Source organism: Chroicocephalus ridibundus, chromosome 3 (assembly GCF_963924245.1).
Source record: "Chroicocephalus ridibundus chromosome 3, bChrRid1.1, whole genome shotgun sequence".
Lineage (NCBI taxonomy): Eukaryota > Metazoa > Chordata > Aves > Charadriiformes > Laridae > Chroicocephalus > Chroicocephalus ridibundus.
In genome coordinates this window covers 94,231,520-94,253,881 of record NC_086286.1, presented here as the reverse complement: position 1 = coordinate 94,253,881, position 22,362 = coordinate 94,231,520, and the positions used below count along the sequence as shown (strand labels likewise).

Here is a 22,362-nt window from a genome sequence, read left to right as displayed (position 1 = left end):
CCAGGGAGGTTGCTAGCCCTTAAAATCCCATTTACCCTCTAAGGTCTCGTCCTGTGTCACTGATTAACAATGACACAGAAGACAGGATGGGTTCCTGAGTGTGTATTTCATTACTTATCATTATTAAACAGGTGTGCATAGGAAACTCAGGCATGTTTATATATGGATCCATATTACTACCTCTCACCTTGTTATCCTGTCACCTTCCTATGTTATGTTGAAGTAGGTCTTTGTAATTATTTTCAGTGTTTAACTGTAGAAGATCTTGATTGTTATTTGCAATCAAGATATTTGTCATACACAATACAAAAGCAATAGTAAATTTAGGCTTGGTTCAGGGCCAAACTCAGATGTAAAAAGTAAGTTGGTCTCCTAAAAATTAGATATTCTTCATCCCACCTGAAATTGCTTGTATAACAGACAAGGGAACCCATCAGGAGTTTATGTTGCCTTACTCCAATTTACTTTTGTATAAGGTCATATTTTCTGGTACCTTATTTTTTTACTTAAATCCACTTTACCCAAGATAGTCTAAGAATACTAGAAAGCAAGATCTGCACAGAGAAATATCTTGCTTTAGATCAACTACAATTGGAACACAGACTGAAGAAAGCTGAAGAAGGGTCTGTATATCTGAAACTTGCCCAGGTTTTATATCAATAGATCTAATGAATAATACTCCACTGCTTCCAAATCATACCTCTCACTGAAATTCATCTCTGGATTTAGTTTGCAGCTTGTTCATTAGTCAAACAGATGCTTCTAACATCACTAACATCATATACTTTTCTGATAAGGATCTCAGAGTAGCAATTTGCTCATGATGGGGCAAAACATAAAAAACATTGACTAATCAGCTTGTCTAATGTAACACTGGGCCTGCTATGGTTTGCTACTTACTTGACTCAAGCCAGTGTTATAAATCTCTTGCTCACATTAGCCTTGCATTTTGGTAGTTTCACACTCAGCAGGAAGATTTTCTTTTTATTATCATTGGTTACTCATGTCTTAACTTCATTAATTCAGTGGAATTGGTCCAGAAGCATAAATGGGGAGAGAATTAGACCTGATGTTTTCGAGTGAGAGAGTTTCACGATGAGATTCCTTGCATTTTAAGTCTGCTCCTATCCAAACAATATGTGATACAGGTATACAATGGCCTTTAACTTCCTGAATGTTTATGCAGTGTGTTTTTCATCAAACAGTTTGGATTAAACACATGAATTACACTTTCTAAAAACAGATCACCATTATAAGCATGAACAATACCTGAGAACCTCAGGAAATCTTTTAGGTCTCAGGTTTGTAATGGAAAAATAAACATTGTACTATGTTTCCTCTCAGATAGGGCTTTTCAATTTGTTTAACTTTAATGGGATTTAAACTTTCCAACCATGCTTCCTCTCAGGAGAGAGCACTTGGGATTCAATCTGTCTCTATTTTCTAAGTGTTTCCTTCTGAGTCCCTGTGGGTCACAGCCTCCAGCCACTTTCATCTCTAAACCAAACCTGTTTTTCATGGCTTAGAGTGAATGGTTTAATGGCTCTAGAACATCCTACATGTTTTAAGAATAAATATTGCAAGTCTGTCTTACATATGCTTTCCAGTGGAAAAAAGATTATTTCATTACAGTGTATTCTGCTTAGTAACATGCTGCGTTAGTGATTTCTCTGTAGTAAGATGACTCAACCGTTAGACCTGAAGGTGCACAATTAATTTTAAATTTAACTCACGACTAGTTGAGACACATCATCCACCTCAAGCATTGCATAATCAACCAGATGCACTTAGCTGGATATGTTAGACTTCACGAAAGGTGGTGTGTCACACTGTCACATCATAACTCATGACAGCCACTTTGAACCATCTGTCCCTGTGGGAGCTGAGATAACAATTCATGAAGCCATGTAAAGGCTAAGTAGCTGACTATAGGTTTATAAGCATGCTAACAGACAAATAAGGAATGCATCTTTAAAGTGTGCTATTACTTGGTGTAAATCCATATAGGTCCACAAAGGACAGATGCAAATTATATCTTTTTTTAAATTCATTTATACAGCAGCAGAATAGCTTAATCAATTGATCTGGAGTTTTGTACCAACTAGCTAATTAGAATATGATTGTCATTAAAGGAAGTCAGACTTGGCCTTTTTTAAAATTTCTTTAGCACTTGTAGATTTATTTTGCAGCAAGTCTTACATCACAGTAAGTGTGGCAGACAATCTGTCACTCTCGGGGGCATTGCCCCTAACAACATTTCTTTGTGTAAAAGCCTGCCAAAATCAGTGTAATACTAACACCTACTCTGTCTTTGGTTACGATGTTGATACTTTTCCAACATGTTATCCAAAGGCAAAGGTGTTGTGTGATGGAGCCAGAGATGCAGGTGAACCCAGGCTTCAATGGTGACAGAAAGGGACAAAGTTTTGATATTCACACAGCAATTGCCAAGGAGTTTAAGGGCCAAAATCAACGGCATGATCCAGCTGTTGTGCAGTGCTCTAGGAATACAAAGCAGCTGTAAGAATGACTGAGTTTTAATTAGAGCAGCATGAAGTAGCCAGAACATACCAGTGATCTTGGCTGAAATACTGTGTGCTGGAAAGGAGTGCTTAGTTTTATCATTTTGGACATCCGTCTGTATTTCTGATGGCATCATGATAAAGAAGAAAAGTTTCTGACCAGCTGCACGACATTATTTCGGTATGTAAATACCAAAATCCTAAAACTTTGCCTATCTGTTGTTTCACCAGGGCTCCAAAATTGATTCTGGGGACACTGCCGGTCTAACACTGGTAACAAATGTCCTTCTGCTGTCTGCCCCGATCACACCTCTATATATTACAGCATTTCTGATCTGCTGAAGGGATTGTGTTCCCTGAAGAAATAGCTGGTATGATTTATAATGACTTTAGCATTTAATATTGAACTCTACTGTGTTTTTTTTCCCACTCCTCATCATATTGCATATTAAACTGGAAATCTTTCCTAACAGTCTCTAGTCAAACAAGAAGTCTTTATATGATCAGTCACCTGGCTACTCGTTTTAATATGTGCTCACAGCATTGGTACTTGGCATGGGAACTCTTCAGCCTCTCCTCTGTTTCACTCGTCTGTTAAGCTTTAAGGACAAAGGATAAATGCTATGATTATTTACTTGAGTCTGTATTGTTGTTCTGGGCATGGGTCCTTCGCTTTTCACAAGTTAGCAATCCACATAAGATTTTATGAAATAACCTTTATGTTAGTTTTAGTGACATCAGGAGGAAATCTGTAAGGAATTTGCTGAGTAGGATGTCAGGAGAGGACAGACTGGATGCTGTTCCAAACCTTTCCCCCGTCGATGGCAATTTGTTCTCTCTGTAGCTCTTGAAATGACAGGTTAGATTAGGCTCTGTTACTAGTGTTATTAGAATCAGATAATGCAAAAGGGTTCTTTGAACTTAACATGTAGTCCCTCCTGCTAATTAGACATGCTGATTTTGGCTCATAGTACTTTCCTTTAAAATAGTAATAATAATAATAATAGTAATATTATAATACACGCACACAAAAAAAGTTGATTTACAGCCATGATATGGTTGTTGCCTTTGGCTAAAAATTTGTAGTCTGGAGTTCAGTTGCAGATCTAACTGATTAAGATATCACATGAAAATGCTGGGTTTCTGACAGGCTAACAATGTATTGTAGGGTCTGTGCAATTGGGTTATTAGTGAGCCAAAACTGGAATTGTTTCTCAGCTGTGGTGATGGGAACTGAATCTTTCAGAGGCTCCCCTGCGTAGGCATTTGGAATGGAGCAAAGCGCTGTGCAGAACTGCCTGGTACACATGGGAGATTGCTGAGAACTCAGACACTGAGGAAGCCAAATCTCTGCCCAGTGATTAACAATCAATGTATAGCACAGGACTTAAAAAGAAGTTAAAAAATATTCAGAATGGGGACCAAATAATCTAAAACCTCCATCAGATCTGAAACACCCATAAATGAAGAGGAGAGCAGGAAAATTTTCTAAATAGTATCGGTCTGTATATGCAAGTAGTAGATACCAACAAAAAAAACCCACCAAACAAAAATACAAAAAAGATGACACCTTCTCAGATGTCAGGAAGAGAGGAAGACAGGGAGACTAAATTGACCTTGTTTGTTTAAAAGTCCTCGGCAAGACCACCTCAGATGGGGATGGATGGCTTTAGCCCCAAGGGATCTGGGTAGCCAGAACCAAGGCTACGTGGCCTCAGTGTGTGGCTTTCACAGGACAAACATGTAGACATGCAAGTGTTCACACCACCTCAAAGGCTGATTAAAATTAATAGTTTTATTACTAGTCATTCCAGGCTGTTTTCCTGGGGTCTGCAAATGCTTGTTATTATTGTTTTGTCTGACTTGAAGAAATAGAAAGAATGACACTACCAAGAGGTTGTCATAGGACCAGGTAAGACCTAATGGCTGCATTGTGCAGAGCTGCGTGCTGAGCAATGCTGCCCAGTTGGACTTAGATGCTGCTGCATGAAGCAGACGTGCGTCAGACTTCGGACTGCGTGATAGCTGAACAACACCATGCCAAGGGAACGCAGACCTCATTCTTGGTTTTCCTTTTGCAGATGACTCCAGTGTTTGTTTCAGTCATGCTGGTCAGAGGAGAGTGCTAAACCAAATGACTAATACAGTGAAGAACAGAACAAATAGCAAACCCTTAGCAATTCTGGAGTTTCCTGAATTTCTACACATTCGCGCCTAGAGCACTAATCCATTGTGCTCTCTAACCCTCCCCCAGTCTCTTGCCCTCATATGTATCACAACTTATCTACAAGAGCAAACAAAGAAAGGTCTTTGTTCCTTCTGACAGTATTATACATTACTCTTGTGCTTTTGTGAGAGCCTGTGTTAGCTGCTTGCCCTTGTTGTTGGACTATTGGCACGGAGGTATGGATACTTTATGAATCAGGACAATTCTCTACTCAGTAAACAGCTCAAATAACCAAGCCACAGGGCTGTGATTCTTATACAGACTAGGAAAGGACTTAGAATCATAGAATCATAGAATTGCTGAGGTTGGAAGGGACCTTTAAGATCATCGAGTCCAACCTTTAGCCTACCCTGACAAGAGCCACTTCTAAACCATGTCCCTAAGTGCCCCATCTACCCTTTTTTTAAACACCTCCAGGGATGGTGAATCCACCACCTCCCTGGGCAGCCTATTCCAATGTTTAATAACCCTTTCAGTGAAAAAATGTCTCCTAATATCTAATCTAAACCTCCCCTGACGTAACTTGAACCCGTTTCCTCTTGTCCTATCACTTGTCACCTGGGAGAAGAGGTCAGCCCCCATCTCTCTACAACCTCCTTTCAGGTAGTTGTAGAGGGTGATAAGGTCTCCCCTCAGCCTCCTCTTCTTCAGGCTAAACAACCCCAGCTCCCTCAGTCGTTCTTCATAAGGTTTGTCCTCCAGACCCCTCACCAGCTTTGTAGCCCTTCTCTGGACACGCTCCAACACCTCAATGTCCCTCTTGTAGCGAGGGGCCCAAAACTGAAGGCAGTACTCGAGGTGGGGCCTCACCAGTGCCGAGTACAGGGGGATGATCACTTCCCTAGTCCGGCTCACCACACTATTCCTGATACAGGCCAGGATGCTGTTGGCCTTCTTGGCCACCTGGGCACACTGCTGGCTCATATTCAGCCGTCTGTCAACCAACACTCCCAAGTCCTTTTCTGACGGGCTGCTTTCGAGCCACTCTGCCCCACTATGCCTCTGCATAACACCACAGCTGCCTTCTGTCCTTTCAGCTGGTCTGCTTGCTGCGCTAGTAAAGCATTTGTTACACAGGTGTTAGGAGGAGCAATGCCCAAGCACGTGTGCTGAGCCTCGTGTGCTGAAGAAGAAACGTTCATGTCATCCTGTTAACTCTGCCTCCGTAGCAGGGTTTGCACCATCTGTATTGGGAGTGCTGCTCCATGGGCTCCCTCCCACCCTGTAAGCCCTGTCCCAGATGCAGCGGATTGGGCTGGTCCCTGGGCTGCACCATCCGCCTGTGCTCAAGTGAGGGGGAGAGGCCATGGCATTGCTCGGAGGAGCCTGGGCAGAAAGGAGATACTGCCCCATGGCAGATGGGTGTCGCAGTGCCTCCCTCATTTTGTCACACCATACATACGAGTCTCATCAGTGGAAGAAACTTGAGTCTTTTTAATTATGAGACAGGAGAATTTGCCCCTTTTAAGGGTCTCTGAAAAAAATGTGGTTGACTGTTTTAGATGCAGGACAAGGATTGTTTTCTTCTATCAAGTCATTGCTATCTCATTATTCCCTAATCTATTTGGTGAATAGAACTTTTCTTTTTATGCTGCTTGCAAATAGTGTAGAAAAGTAGCAAAGTTACAGCAGACACACTCATTGACGTACAGCATGAGAATCAGGAAAGCCTTTTTGCTTTATCAAAGATTTATTTTATAGCTTCTAAAATTGATTCTTGTAACAGTGGATTGTAGTAGCACATGGATTATATTCACCAAGGATTATATGAACAATAGTTCCTTTGCTTGAAAAAAGAAATGAGAGGAATAAGCATAAATGTATTCTCAAGAAGAAACGAAAAAGATTTCTGAAAATGCCACATCCAGGAGCCATTCTGAATAGGTATAATCTGCTTGAAAGCAGAAAAGGATTTCACAAAACTAAAAGAGGAAACCCAGCCATCACTAAGGCAGATTTATACCACTTTAACACCATTTTCTTAATTCCAAGATAAACTCTTCTCTGGCTAAATTATGGACGAGGTTTACAAAGAACAGAGTTTATGCTGGTATAATTCCATTAATTTTGTCATTTTCAGGAAAACTTGTGGTTTCAGCTGGAATACTTTTACTTGAGTAATGCATGCTGACCAACTAAGGAGTAACATAGACTTGTTTCACAAAGATTCATGTTTCCCAGGCTTCATCTGGAAAAACATCTTGGATGCATGAGGCATGAGGAATGATAAGCTATTAGATCATCATTCAGTCAAAAAAATAAACTTTTATATATCACTCTACCCGTGTTTTGATTACTGTGCTTCCCAGCTGCCAGAAAGTACAAACAGGAGTCACAGAGAAGAGACAGCTCAAGTAGCTGACACCACTAGACAAACATGCCGCTAGGTCTGACGAGGGTTTAGATATTTATTCTCTGGAGTCACTATCTGGCTGAAAGGGACTGGCCAGGAGCAAGATAGGTGGCAACAGTGCCAACTGCCTGCGGTGGCGCCTTTCTGGCATGTTTCAGCTGAGCTGGGAGACATGGAAGTAGGTTGGTTCCTATTCATCCCTCTTCCCACCCTGTTTCCAGCCCACTGGAGGGTTCTGTGCCCAGGACCGCCCCTGATTTGAAGGAAAAGCATGAATCCTTGGAGGAAAGAAATGCCCCTGATTGCTGGGGCTGCGTACCTTGCACCTGATGGAGTCTGTCTCAAGACACAGCCACCCCTTGAGAGCTGGATGAGCACTGTGCCCTATCAAGATTCTTCACATATTGCTTTACAGCCTTCTGCCCTTTTGAGATACGCCATTTCAATTGAAAATCAAACTGTGAACTTCACATGAAGATAAAGACAGCAATGTCACCATTAGTTTCAGTCCAAACCCACTAAACATTTGTTTTATCACCTGACAGCCAGAATGTGCCTGCAAAATTGTAAGAGGTGATGCGGATTAGCTGGCCTACCAAAGATTTTTCACTCCCGCAGATGGGTAATCTTTGGTGTTAAGTAAGCATTAGTTATTTCTTTTTGTTGACAGCACAGAAGCAAGCTGATAACCTGCAAGATTAAATATGTTATGGACTTATGAACCACGCTGTATCTCTCGTAAGTAGTTTCTGAAGACCACTGCTCCTATAGCAATGCATTTTCTGCTTCCAAGATGGCAGGAAAATTCTGAAAGCAGCAACAGACAGGAGCAGGCTGATAACCATCACAGCTCTTGCCTTCGAGTCCCTTGTCTCTGTCCTTACAGTGACCAACCGAAAATACCTAAAAGTGGTATGTAATTGAGGGAACAAAGTATATAAAGTAAAATCATTCCATGGTCCCTGCAATCCTACTTTAACCTCGGAATGAATCATGAGGCAAACAGGGGAAAAAAGAAAAAAAAAAAAAGAGGAAACTAACTCTTATTATTAGCTTTCTACAAAATCTATTTCAACTTTTCACTTTGAAATTTATTTTTTTTTTAATTAACTTGGATTTTAACAAGTGTGAGCCAAGACAAAAAGCTAAATGTCCCAAAAGCAAACTTAAACCTTTGGGTCGAGGGAAGTATTTTGCTGTCGTTCGCTCACCTGATGTGAATCGTGAATCCTGTACTTTTTTGCACAGCTCTGATTTTACTGAAACCAGTAAACGACCATGGCTACATTTTACATTTGACTAATTTATCCTTCTTTTATTTTACAAAAATATCAAAAAATAATCACAGTGTAGATACCCTTACAGATTTTATCAAAAAGGGAAAAAAAATTATACAGAGGACCTGTGTCATCTACAAATATTGTCTCCAAGAGACAACGGTGTAAAAACACATCTGCAGCATCTCAAATTTCAGCTGTCAACCAAAGCAGGGAGCAAGTTCCAAATCTCTCTCAGTGACTCCTTTGTAGGAAGTTTCAGTTGTTGATAGACAGAGTACCAGCTTGCACATGAATGCCTGGTCGTTTGGTAAGAGGTGAATTTAACCCCCTCTGTTAGACTGGGCTGTCTTCCACCTCCCAAAAGGTTCCTCCTCTGTGAAGTTTAACTGGTTTCAAAACAAGGAGTTAAAAATAGTCTCTGATACTAAATGTGCCCTTGAGTTTCACTATCAGTTTTGGTGGTTTTAAAATAATATTTTTCCAGTTGGGAAAAAAAAAAAAGAAAGATAATTTTCTGGCTACACATACACTGAAGATTAACCATGTCCAGGATTGCTCTCTCACTGCGAGGCCAGCTGTCCTGGAAAATCCTTCAGGCTCTTAAGCCCTCTTAGCATCCATAACATGCTGGCTGCATCCACACTGCCCACTGGGAATTGCTCCTAGCCCATGCTGACTCCCGAAACACGCTCTTAAATGGTTTGGGAGTGTGTTAAGTGGCCTGGCCAAAAGCGTGCCGGGGACCACTCCAACAGTTTAATAAGAGTACAGACATTCACCTTCAAGTATCCGTGCTCAAGCCCTGGGACTGTTTAACTTACAGCCTTCCTTTCCACAGCCTTCTCCTTTACAAACAAAGGCAATGGAAAACTAATCAGCCATGCAAAGGGAAAGTGCAACTCACCATAAATACACGGTCTGCAGAGAGAAAATAAGTGGAGGGTGGTGGGAAAACAGAAAAGAATCCGTATTTTTTCAAATAAGTTAGGTCAAGGCACGCAGAAGTGTATTACGTATTGTAGAGGCACATTTTTAAGTTGCTATTGAAAGATGGTCTGGAGGTGGAACAGTTCATCAGGGCTCAGGAAGAGTCAGTGCAGCTGAAGCAGAGAGAGAGGTTGCACAACATCCCGAAGCCACACCAGCCTTCTCCTGGCTTTTTTTTCTGCGCTCAGTGGCACAAACTTTGAGCTCTTCTGCTTCATGTCACTGATAAGAGGACTAGCACTGGGAGGCTCCAGCATGGTCCTTGCATTATTCAAAGCCCTGGCCTTCACTTCCTTAGTATTTGAGTATTTGTAAAGAGGTAAAAGGAAAGGAGAGTCTTACTTCATTCCTTGGCAGTGCCAGCCCAGTGACTGTCATTATTTCCCCAGTAATCCTGCAGGCTTTCCACTGACTTCAGAACTTGTGGCAAAGTCAGTAAAGAAGTAAATGTTAGCCTAACTGATTTAAATAAAACCAATGCCTCACACTGACAGGAAGCAGCACAAAAACCTGCAGATACCTCACCTGGGCATTGAAAATAGCTTTCATCTATAGAAACCATATTTACGTGCCTCTTCTAATGTCTTAGTTTCAAAATCCCTAGACGATTTCACTTGAAAAGAATGAAGTTAAAGAGTTATCCTGCATCTACAGGTTGAGCTGGTTTTCATCACTATTTGAACAGTCTGTCAATGGTAATCTGCTCAAATCTTCACCTGGCTTTTTAGCGCAGAGCGAAAAGTCAGGCTAAGCTGAAAACATGACATAGCTACTTCGAATAGGGAAGGAAGAGGGAAGGAAGAAGCAAATAAATATCTCTGTGTGGGCTTGGTCTCGCATTAACATAACTAAAATTACCTGCTGACAGATTATCTGTGAGTTCTTAAAATCCAATTTCAACAGGGATAAAATCTAAGTGAATTGTGTCTGTCTTGTTGCAACTAGCCAAACACCCTACCTTACTTAACTTTTTTTAAAAGGTTGCATTTTGGTTTTTTTCCGCTAGGATAGAGTAAAAAATTCTTAGCTGCTTTTCTTAGAGAGTAATTTCAGTTCAGAGCCATGGAAAGATATTTAAAAGACACCTACAAATGGAGTGGGTGTTTTACAAGCCTAGATGAAGATAAAATCATCTGCACTGGCACAAATTCACACTGTTCAGCTTTAAGTATCTCACTTGTGTGACTGAGCTAGGAGTTTAGGTTTCATCCATAATTTGCAATGTCTTTGAAATGGAGCCCGAGGTCTCTGAGGCTATGTTAAGACTTCAGGCTTGTCCTCGTCCTCTGTCATGCAGCTCCAGTGACCACTGCTGAAGCCCACCATGGCTCCTGTCTATCAGAGAAGGCAACCCCTGATTTTCTTTCCATGGAAAAAGGTGCCGGGCAGAGGGCGGTGTTGCTCCAGCCTCCCCCTCGTGAGAGGACATGGCTGGAGGACACTGCTGCCTCCTGCCCCCGGGATGTGCTGGAAGGTCTCAGTTGTGCCCCTCTGAGCCACCACTGACCTCTCTGAAGGGGCTGTGCCCCTAATTTGGGCACATCAGTAAGCTGATTGATAAACTGGCGCTGGAACCACAAATGCATCATCACAAAGGCCGAATTTGCTGTTGGGTGGGGAGGCAATAGCAGGTATTTGACACCTCATTATCAGCATCTGACATGCAGCGCCACATTTGGTGGCAAATGTTAGGACATGACAGAGGCTGTGGGACTGTGGCCACCCCTCACAGTCCCTCTGATAACCAGCCCTGCCAACTTTGTGTTAATGAAGTCATCAACTCAAGTGGCTTGTGCTGCTGGGATGGATTTTCTACAAGGCATCAGTACACAGACCACTGCTGCAGGGACACTTCTGTTCAAGAGGAGCAAAGAACCCACTACTTCTAAAAAGTACTGAAAAGAATCAAAAGCTCACCCTTACTGAGCTACCTAACTGGGAAATGAGCTCATTTGACTCTCCAGCCACAATTCCTTGTGGCTGAACTCTCTTTCTTGGGAGGGAAAAGAGGGGGGAATTCAGCCATTATTGCCCAAAACAAGTAATTTAAGAAACAGCAATAAACACTGGATCTATGTCAGCTTTCTTTTGGTTAAAGCAAGTGAAACTGGAGACTCATTTTTAATAATTAAAGTAAATATGAAAAATAATTAATAATAACATTTTCAAGTTCCTATTTCCTATGAGAAAGTGGACGACAGAAAAGCAATGTGGGTCTCAGCATTGCTGAAGGGAATTGATGGGTGCCTATAAATATTAAGGCATCGCTGTGTGTCTCAACACAAATTTAAAAGACTGATTTGACTTTTCACAATAATGCCAAAAAGTTTAGTCATCATCCAGAAAAAAAAGAGAGGCATATGCAGTTGGTATATGATTGGTAAATCAGGTAAGAAATTGGGTAAGAAAGCAGCATATAGAGAAATGACTGTTTCTCTTTATTTAGTGAAAAACTGTCTGACCCAGCAGTTATGTAATGTCTCAGCATTACTTATTTGTTTACTTAAATATTTTTCATCTGCCTTCAAGGAAGTTTAGGTGACTGAGAAATTACTTTGGGCTGCTTCTCCTGGGCATGTGTGGCGGACCCATGGCCTTGGCAAGGACATGCCGCGGTTGCTGTTGGCAGCTCCGACACATCTTGGCTCCACAGGAACAAGCTGCCCAGGCAGCTGCTTTCCTAGGCGTAAATGCTGGTTATGGTCAAAGCCTAATCTTTCGTCCTGTGTCTGAATTGCTCAAAATGATACTGTTATTGCTTTTTAGCTTCTCATTTGTTGTTTGGGAAGAGCAAGATTAAGCAGTTTTCCTCCTGAGAGGATGCAAATTGATTTCTTGTCATATTAAGGTGCTATGTTTAGTTATCTTAAGAAACAAGATGTAACAGAAAGTATTCTGACGTGCTCATTTCACACTTTGCATGCTGTTTTACTCACTATTCCCCAGTGAGAATAAACCTCACTCGGGTTTCTATCCCTAGTAACAATGTCTAAGTGAGCCTTGAGGGAACTCTTTCCTCTTAAAATTCACTGCATTGCCCACAGATAAGAGCTTTTCCCTATCTGTATTTGTCCACTTGCACACTGCAGGAATTTCAGAGGTGGAGGAGTTTTTTTCAGACTTGCCCAGCTGAAGGTTAAAGGGGAGCACTCCAGTAACTAACCCAATAGCTAACTGGAAAGCACGGCTGTCCAGAAAAAGCAAGCCCAGACTAGTCAGCTGAGCCTCCCCTGTATATATATTGAGAATACTTCACAAGGCTTTCGGAAAAGTCAGGACAAAGTCCTCACATTGAATAACTATTTCCTTACTAAATTATTAAGAATATTTTATGTCTTTAAACGTGAAAGAGTCTGCTAAACTAAATGTAATTTGAGGAATATATACATTTGTTTATCACTAAAATATTTAGCAGCTAGGAAACTGAATTAAATGTCAATTCGTATTCATTTCCGTTCAGTTACACTTTTGGATTTTCTTTTATCAGCACAGTGCTTTGGGATTTGTATATCACTGTCTTAGAGAAATTATTAAACTCAGTCAAAAACCCCCAAAAATATTTGCCTCCATGTTAAGTTCTGTAACTCATTTAATCAAAGTTAATTTCAAAATCTGGTATCCTGCTATATCTTTCAAATTAATCCTGTTCAACATCATTGAGTGTATGTCAAACAAACAGCATAAATTAAAAAATAAAAATAAAAATCAGTCAGCAGTTTGTCAGTCGATTCTAGGACTGCAAAACTGACCTGGTATGAAATGGCCATATTTAGAAAAAATCTGTACAGCTGGGAGTTTGCCATGTGCTTGACCTAAGGTAGCTGTCATGCTTGCAAAAAAAGATCTTTATTATACTTGTACTTACTAATACAAATGTTATTACTTTTTGGCATCAAGAAAAACCAAAAGCCTGTATGGATAAAAGCTTAGCAGCACATGTTGGCATGATAGCGTGGCTCGGCTGTAGCACCAGCCTTCCAGGCACCAGAAATCACCTGGCCATACCCCACGGAAAGCAGCAAACACAGACTATTCCACAAACCCGGGACTTGTTGAAATAAGCCTATGGGTCAAAGACAAAAGATTATAATTAGAGGGATAGGAAAGTCTGGAAAATAAAAATACTGTCAGAACCCAGCATTTAGCATTATGGAACAGACATCATGAACTGGTGTGCCAGCAGCAGGCTTAGCTCCCCTGCCCTCTGCTCTGCCAGGGTATGAAGTAATGTTGCGCAAACAATTTCTGTAGGTAGCCAAATACATGACATTATCTCTATTTAAGTAAGCAAAAACAAGGCTGGAGAGTTACGTACAAATACTTGTCACTGACTGATCTCTAATACACTGAAGATGTATTTCCAGAAAGGAAAAAACCCAGAATTGTTCTTCCTATTGTATCTTCAAAAAAGCTGAAAAGTGCAATTCTATTAGGCTTTCCCAAACCTCAGAGAAACTTTTCCAAATGCCTATAAAGGTGGAGGATTAAATAGTTTGTTGAAGTAATGTAACAGTCATTGAACTTCATAACACTATATATTTTTAAATAAAAAAGAAAATACTGTGGATTTTTTTTTAATTTGGTTTAAAAATTCCATAACTAGAAACACACCATTAGCAATTTGTATTCACATCAACTTTGTATCAGAGAAAAAACCAGTTTTGTTCTTGTAACATTGTTAGGCAAAATAGTAACTATACAAATTTAAGAAAAAAACCACCTTATTTATGCCAAGTTAATGGAAATTAGCATTATGAATGACAATTTAAGGAGGATTAGATGATGTATTGCAGGTTTCAACCAACTAAAAATAGAAAAGCTATACAAGCCATAAAAATTGCACAATGTACAACTTTCAGTTCCAGGAAGATTGTGTTTGCAATCCTTGACTACAAATGGAGTTGCTTTCTGACTGTTGACATAGATCTTCTGAGGCCATAATTAATATAGAAAATCCCAAGCTTTCCAAATGAGTCAGACATTTAAATATATTATATGATATTGGGCTTGAAGTTGTGAATTTTTTATAAAATCAGTTAATGAGTGCCTTCCAGTTTTTGAGCTGGGTTCACGATTTCAAAGTATGTTCCAGCACCATGAGGCATTTTAAAACTGGAAATAAAGATTACTATATAACCAATGTGAAACCAGCAATGGGTCTTTTAAAAGACAGGCAAAATACCAGGCAAATATTGTGAGACACCCAGTATGGTCATAAGAGTCAGCGCTGAAGAGTTCCTCATTATGCTAACTCATTAACTCAGGATGCTTATTATTAACCCATCATGCTAAAAAATTTCAGGGAAAATAATGAACATTCAGGATGTCCTTGGTAATCCCCAACAGTCCCTGAGGGCTTTGACAGCTCTGCAATTCAGATGAGCCTTTGAAAGACACGACATGACATAAGTCATTTTGGTCACCTCCTGGAGCCGACATCTGCAGAAGCTCAAGCATTGCTTTCCAGCCATGCTATTGCAACAGCATCTCCTGAATGTTATTAATTTAGGAGCTCAGCTCCACCTGGAAGCTCCTACGTGTCATCCAGACAGACCATGGTGTGGAGTAATACCTGTGTCGAGGGATGCTTCCAGAGCGGGGCTTCACTAGAATCTAGGTCCGGAGGGGGGAGGAGGGAGTCGAGGATGGAGGTGTCCCTGTGCCATCACTCCGCTGCTCCCACCTGAGGCTGACTGGGATCCCTGCTGCTCCCTAGAGAAAAGATAAGGCTCAGGGTCTGCCCACAAGTGCAAAGTGAGAAGCAGCATGTTCTGCTTGCTCTGCCTGCCAGCCAGCAGGCCAGCTAGAAAACACAGACTTCCAGACTTAAAGTGGCTTGAAAATGCTTGTATTTTTTAATTTAGAGATTTCCATTGATTTTATCCATGTGCCTCCAAAGCCATGACAGAGTACAGCAACCTGAAGAATTCAGAATACACTAGGCAACGTGCTTGCCATTATGATACAGTATACAAACCCAGAGGTGGTAAAACCTCACGCTCCTGCTGCCTCCTAAGAGCTGGTACCACAAGATGCAGCTTTCTGCAATAATTTAGCAATTAACACCAAATAACCCCCTCCATACAAAAAAAAAAGCAGCCATAACGAGGGAAGAAAAAAGCCAGTAGGTAATGCACTGGGTTCCTCATTGAGTAGACTAGTTCTGTAGATTATGTGCAATGCAACGAAATGCAATGTAATGCTGAAAAGACAGCAGAGAAGTAACATGTCCAGCTTGGCCCACGTGGTCTGCAGACTTTGAGCTGCTCAGTGAGAATGCATGACTCCCTTGGCTGGTCACACTGGGAAATCTGCAGCACAGCAAGGGCTGCAGACCAGTTTCTTTCAAAGCCCACAACGCAAACAAAGGAAGGCTGGAGACATGGTGACAACTCCAAACACCATGGAGATATAGAAGACATGAAGGGAATTGGGAGCATTGCTACTGGAAAGCTGGGGACATTGCAGGGCATATGATGAGGAAGAGAGCCGTAACACTGGAGGGAGGCAAGGTCTCGTGCTGATAAAAGCTCATTCGTGCATTTGATTAGTTTGCATAAATGAACCGAATTTAAATCCACCTTGTGGAGTCCCTGAATTCTGCCCTGACCTTCTCAACTGTGCAGCACAGTTACAGTATAAGTAGAGTTTCGTAGGTTGAACTCACTTCAGAGACAGCATGGAAAGATCAGAGCCAATAGGTCTGAGCAGTGATGTGTCCAGGCAGGCTCAGGGGCAGGACTGTGGTGCCAGAGAGCTCCTGACGACTGTGAGACCATAGAGGTCTTTCCTTTGGCAAAACACTTGGTCAAGGATAACATGGTGTTCTGAAAAACCGTGATTTTTTAAAAGAAAACAGTAACAATTTTGTTCAGTTCAACAGACTGACTGTTACTTAAATCATTTATATAGTTCTCCTAATAACAATGTAGTCATACTAGGGACATTACCATTTAAGGAATAAAGCAGGACTACTACAGTGTCTAAGTTAATAGCAGTTAGAACAGTGTATGACACGTTTCACCATTATTTCTTAACAAACTGTATGTGAATTCTTGCAAAATAGTAAATACCAACTAGGTATTTGTACATTTTTTTTGTCCTTGCTCTGAATTGAAAGAACAAGATTTATTGGATTGTGAACACCACAAAGATAGATACAGTAATGAAATCTTAACCGGCTGTAATCACAGTTAAATTGGCTTTATAGGAAAAAAACCCAGATTTTACTGATAAATACTTCAATTTTATTGAAAATTTGTTTAGAAAACTTCAGTCCTGAACAGATAGTTCTAGGAGAAAATTGAGCAGTTATCCATCTATTTGTTTGTTTATTAATCGCAAAAACCATTTCCTACAAGTGTAAGAATTCAGGTTATCACACTGTTATACCCACAAGCTCTGAATCGCATCTGGCACGATAGTTTACATGAAGCAGAGATAATTTTGTATGAGGCACATGGGATTCTTTGCCCTACAAAAAGTTTGTCCTTCAAAAAAAAGTCTGTAAGAGTGTTCTCATTAATTTGAACAGAGGAAGGATCAAGACTATTGTTTTTAAAAGTTAATATGCAACTATGTAGAGTCAATAAAAGAAAGTGAGCCATGCTTTTGCAATGAAGAACTTAATTTTCAGTGCAATTCACAAAGTATAAGAAATAAAAAATAGTTTTCTGTCAGTCACCTCATACTAATTATTAAGATTACAGAAATGGTGGACCAAGGCTTAATGGGTCAAATTCTGACCTCATTTGTCTTGATTTTTCTGAGTTTACAAATGTTACTCTGGATTTTCAGCAATCTAAACGAGATTAAAATATGATGCACTGAATGCAAAAAAAGTGGTGTTCATGATTTGCAGAAACCTTGTTCACAGGAGATGTGGTGTAAAAATAGGCCCTTAAGAGTACTTTCCCTCCACTATATATTGTTTTAAAGTCATCTTACAAGTGTAGTAACTACAGCTAAATCTTCCCAAGAGGAGACATCCTGGAACACAGTCAGGACTTGAGTAATTTATATCTTCTGATGTTTTACAAAGTAGCAGGATAAAGGTAGATGTTTTACACTACTCTGGAAAACATTTTTTTTCATTAAACTTTAAAATATCTTGAGATAATATTTATGCCTATACATATCTTATTCTCCATTTTAACTAAGTGATGCCACAGTAAATATGGTGAGTAAAAGAAACAGTCAGGATGAACACCACTGCATTTAATTAAAATACTCTCCGCTATACAACATTGTGTTGTACCAAAAAGCCCATGGGATTTTGTGACTGATTTGAACAAGGCTGGTATTTCACTCCCAGCCATCACACGGGTACATCAAAAATGCTCCTAACCACCGTTAGGCTAATGAAAGAAGCAGGTTTGCTTGCAGGCTTTCCCTCACTGGCATTTTTAATGTAACAGGGCTACAATTCCATCACAGCCCTTTGCACAGCAGGATGCTTCTTGGGCTCTTTTTTCCATGCCAGTTGTTGAGAGCTTTAATCACATACACTAAATAGAATCATTTTTGTTTGTTACTCTCAGTGCAGTAATAAAAAGCTATTGATTCTCTGTAGATCTGTTTTGAAGAAAGCCTCTCGGCTTTTCTCATTCACATACACATGCCCCCTTTCCCCAGATGCACCATGGATCATCGAATCAAACTAAGCAGAAGGAAAGCTGAAGTTTTTCTTTGGCAGGTTGGCCAAGATACCCTAACAACAGCTTTGATGAAAGTCCCCATCTTCCCATTGATCTATGAGCCACAGTTCCCAGGACCCTCAAAGGAACAGCCAGGGAAAGCAAAGAGCTTTCAAAGCTGCTTTTCGCTCCTTTGCAGCTCCAAGCCTCAGCTGTCATGCTGGGGATGGTACAACGAAGTCCTTCTGGTCGGGCAGTGTGGTGGGGCACTGTGAAGGTCTGGCTATGCAGAGTTAGTCAGAATACGACACAAACTGAAGCTGATTTTGGCAAGCACCCTACACCCCACCGACATCGGCTGGAGAAGGCTTCGGGATGCACAAAGGGGCACCTACTTCCCACAGCCCACAGACCACCATGGGGGCAGACAGCATGTGATGGCTTTCACTATCAAATCAACTATTTTGATAATCAGAAATGTTCATTACAATTACGGTTCCATTTAATTTATTGTCAGGGCCCTTAGGACAATATCCTATTGGGCCCTGACAATGGTATCCCATGTCAGCCCTGCCAAGGGCCATCAGCCCGTGCCCCAGCATCACCGCAGTAGGGCCAGTCTCCAGCTCCTCACAGCCCTGCCCTGCCTGGCCATGGGCCCCACTGAGCCAGGCCCACTCGTGGGCCCATGGCCCATCCCAGCCTCGCGCCATCCCCAGGGAAGTGCCTGATGCTCAGTGCTGGCACTGCCACCAGCCCACTAGTCCCCACGGGGATTCCCCCTGCTCTTAGCCCCCAGGGAGCAGCCACCCATGTAGTGCCCTGACATACATTTCCTTGTGTATTTAATTACTCGTAACCACGGTTGGGATTCCCCTTTGCTTTTGCTTAAGAAATTGCTTGTATTTTAAAAGCTTTTCATTTTCCTTGATCTTCATATGTGCATGTACCAGATAAATTTGTGCTTCTCTCCTACAGCGTATTACAAAAGGTCTTTTTTCCTTATTATAGAAGACAGAGAAAAGCTGAAAAAGACATGTGTGTTTATTCCCCAGAAAAGAAGGATTGTAGAAAAACAAATGCTCCCCCACCAATGTTCTTCTTCACACTAACAGAGGCATCCTACACTCCAGTGATTGTGGCCCCACGCGCTGGGATGGCAGGCTCAGCATGACTGGGAAAATGTTTCTGTATGAAGCTCCCCTTGCAACTTGATTAAACTATTGACTTAATAAGGTTTAAAATTAAAACAGCCAAAAAAGATTGCTGTCACAGTATTAACAGCTGGGAGTCATGAGTTTCCTGGAGTTTTCCAAGAAGCTATGGCACAAGAGACCACAGGATACTCGATTTGACCAAAATATCCATTTCTCTGTGGTCCTGGAAGGTGATGGGATCAGTTGTCCCCACATTCTCTTCTTTTTTCCAGTGGCTCATACCTACAGGAGCACTCTGCAGAGCTAACTCCAGGGAACTAACCCCTTGAATCCTGCCATTGAAATTTCTTAAAGAACAACATGTGAATGCAATTGTGGCTTCTCCAGGAAAGACTGATCACATACCATACAGTGTTCATAGGAATTTTCTCCATCATTGCTGTCAAACAAACTTTCAAAATGCCAGACCTGTTTGTTCAATGATTGCTGTCACAAATCTAATCAATTGCATACTGTGCTGACTGAAGGTATTAACCAAACAATAATTTTCATTGATTTCCCAGCTTTTGATTAAAACCCTAAAACCTTTCATATTTCAATTTCAATCAACAACTTAGAAAAAAACCACACTATTATTTCTAATAAAGATCCTCTTAGAAGATTTCAAAACCTTTACTCAACCTCCTAAATATTTGGCACAGCACATCCTTGCAAGCCTGAAATTATTACTCTGTTTGCTATGGTTTCTTTTATTATGCTATTATAGAAGGCTTTGTCATTTGTAGCACATTACCTCAGACTTGTTCAGGTACAAAGATGGACTTGTAGGATGATCAGGGGAATAGAGAACCTATCACATGAGAAAACAGAATGAAGAGCTTGGCTTGTTTAGTTTAGCAAAATTAAGGCTGTTAAGTGATCCAGTTGCTGTCTATAAATATATCATGGAGGTAAACATCAGGAAGATGGGAGAGTCATTTAAACTAAATGACAATGTTGGCAAAGGAACTCATCGGCACAGACTGGCCAGAATTTAATCTATGCTAAAACCCACAAACAGATTCTGGCTTGGAGTAATGAGATTTGGGAACAATTTTTCAGTTGGAGTAACAGCAGCAAAAATCCTAACTGCAGTCACAGTGGAACTTCATAAGTTTATGAAGGGGATTATAAAATGGGATTGCAATATTAGGACAACAGATCTGATGACTCATTAGATCCTTTACGGTCCTGTGTTCCTCCATAGAGCTATAGTATATCATGCAGATTCTGTAACCTTCAACCATGCATGCCTCAGAACAAGATATGCCAGCATCCTTTATGTGCTTCAAGCTATTTAAAACCAAATCAAAACAAAACAAAACTCCCAACCAAATAGTTCAGTTTAGTAAGTGTGTTTGTTCAGGGTAGTGGTAAAACTTAAATAATTTTCTCTCCAACAATGACAATAAACTCAATATAACCCAAATGTACTACAAAATAAATATCTTTTACATTCAGTTGTCCATCACTGAAATTCCTAAGATTATTGATAATTAGTTCTACTTGTCCTCTAGCACTGTTTAAGTTTTATTACAAATTTAATACAACATTTTATCCATGAGTTTAAAACCTTTGCAGCTGAAGTTCAACTGTTATTTATGGTATTTTGCTCTGAGCTATAAATTAATTAAGGACAAGTACATTTTTGTGCTAATGCATTTTATGTTGGAGGGTATCCAAAAGATATAGCCAAAGGAACAGAATTATGATTGTTTCTCATTTACTTTGGGTTAGCATGGGTTATACATGTGAGAGGAAAGACATTTTGTTAAAAACAGAACCATCCATTTTTGGAGTTACTTTTTGAACTTCATTTTTTTCATGTTTAAAAGATTGCTTATGCTGAGCTTGAAGTAAAACCCCATGAACTTCTACAAAGCAGAAAACTTCTTGGGTAAAAAAAAAGTTTGGAAAAAAAACTACTTTCATCAAAAGCAGTAAAAAGTTTACATAAAAATCAGTCATTTACAAAAAGTATTTCTTTCTAAATGCACACACATTCACAGAGTTCCCCCAAATGGGACAAAACTATGGCCATGATGGAACTACCCGTATTTTTACTTTCATGTAGCTCCTATTTGAAATTTTGATAGAAATAGCAGCATGGTATCTTCACATAAAGTGTACTAGCACTGTGAGGGCAAATTTTACTATGAAGATGCCCAAAACATTACTATAATATTGTATCTTATGGTAATTAATAGTATCTTAACTTGATTCACTCTACTCCCACCTAAGATGGCTTCATAAACCTAATATCAGTTTTGCTGGTTTTATTATTAGCAGTTCACTTCTTAGCCAGTTAAGTTAAAAATCTCTCACTGTTTTCTTGTGAACAATGCTAATTTCAGCTCTTCAGATTCAGCATACATGCTCAGGAAGAAAGGATCCAGTAGAATGGAAAACATCTCTCCATTGTCATCAGTTAACAGATGGCTTAGGACCGGAATTATTGACTTCTAACATCTTTTCCTCCCTTATATAAAATACTTTTGAGAGTTCTAAGCTTCTGGCTTCAATCAAACATGGTGAAAATCAAGCACCCATTTACATATGTTTGTCTACATAGCTTGGCATGTATTTTTTCGTTTTAATTTTGTTGCCTTTTGCTTTTACCATATGCACATTCACTCATGCATTATGAAGGAGCATCCATCCATCTTCTCCAGCCTCTTCTTATTCAACATCCTTCCTTCATGCCTCCTTTACACTTTTTTCTCTCAACTAAGCAATCACAATTACACTTTTGACTGACAATGCCACTGATTTTCATCATAGCCTCTGATTCTATTCCCATTTTGTATTTTTAAGGATTCAGTCAGAAGAGAAATGCATTTTTCAAATTCCTGATTTACCTCAGCAGTCCACATGATGTATGTAAATCAAAACAGTCTTGTTTCCTCCTTAAACTGCTACTTTTTTCTCAAGCAAAAACAGTCCTTGATTTGAACAGAAACTGTCCATGTGCTCTGAACTCTTCAAATAGATCATGAATAAATGGGAACTGATGAGTTTTTGGAAGGCTGATGTTATGAAACATTTTTTCATACATGTCCTCGCTATTTTTAAAAGAAAACTTCATCCATATTCAAAAGAAAAGCTATATGCTGAATTTATACTTTCTGACACGAGATTCTGAATTTACGCATCAGTGATTC

The 22,362-nt window shown here is 40.2% G+C and overlaps 1 protein-coding gene across 5 annotated transcripts in view; it reads right to left on the bottom strand.

Annotated features, from left to right (window-relative positions):
• The window catches only part of FILIP1 (filamin A interacting protein 1), a 110,941-nt gene that overhangs the window by 66,455 nt on the left and 22,124 nt on the right, over positions 1–22,362 (bottom strand). For 4 of the 5 annotated variants that reach the window (XM_063330149.1, XM_063330150.1, XM_063330147.1 and 1 more), the window contains exon 2: positions 14,942–15,081. The exons of the other annotated variant lie outside the window; for it this stretch is intronic. The gene's annotated coding sequence lies outside the window, so the exon portion shown is untranslated. The remainder of the gene's footprint in view (positions 1–14,941; positions 15,082–22,362) is intronic. 5 annotated transcript variants of the gene reach the window in all.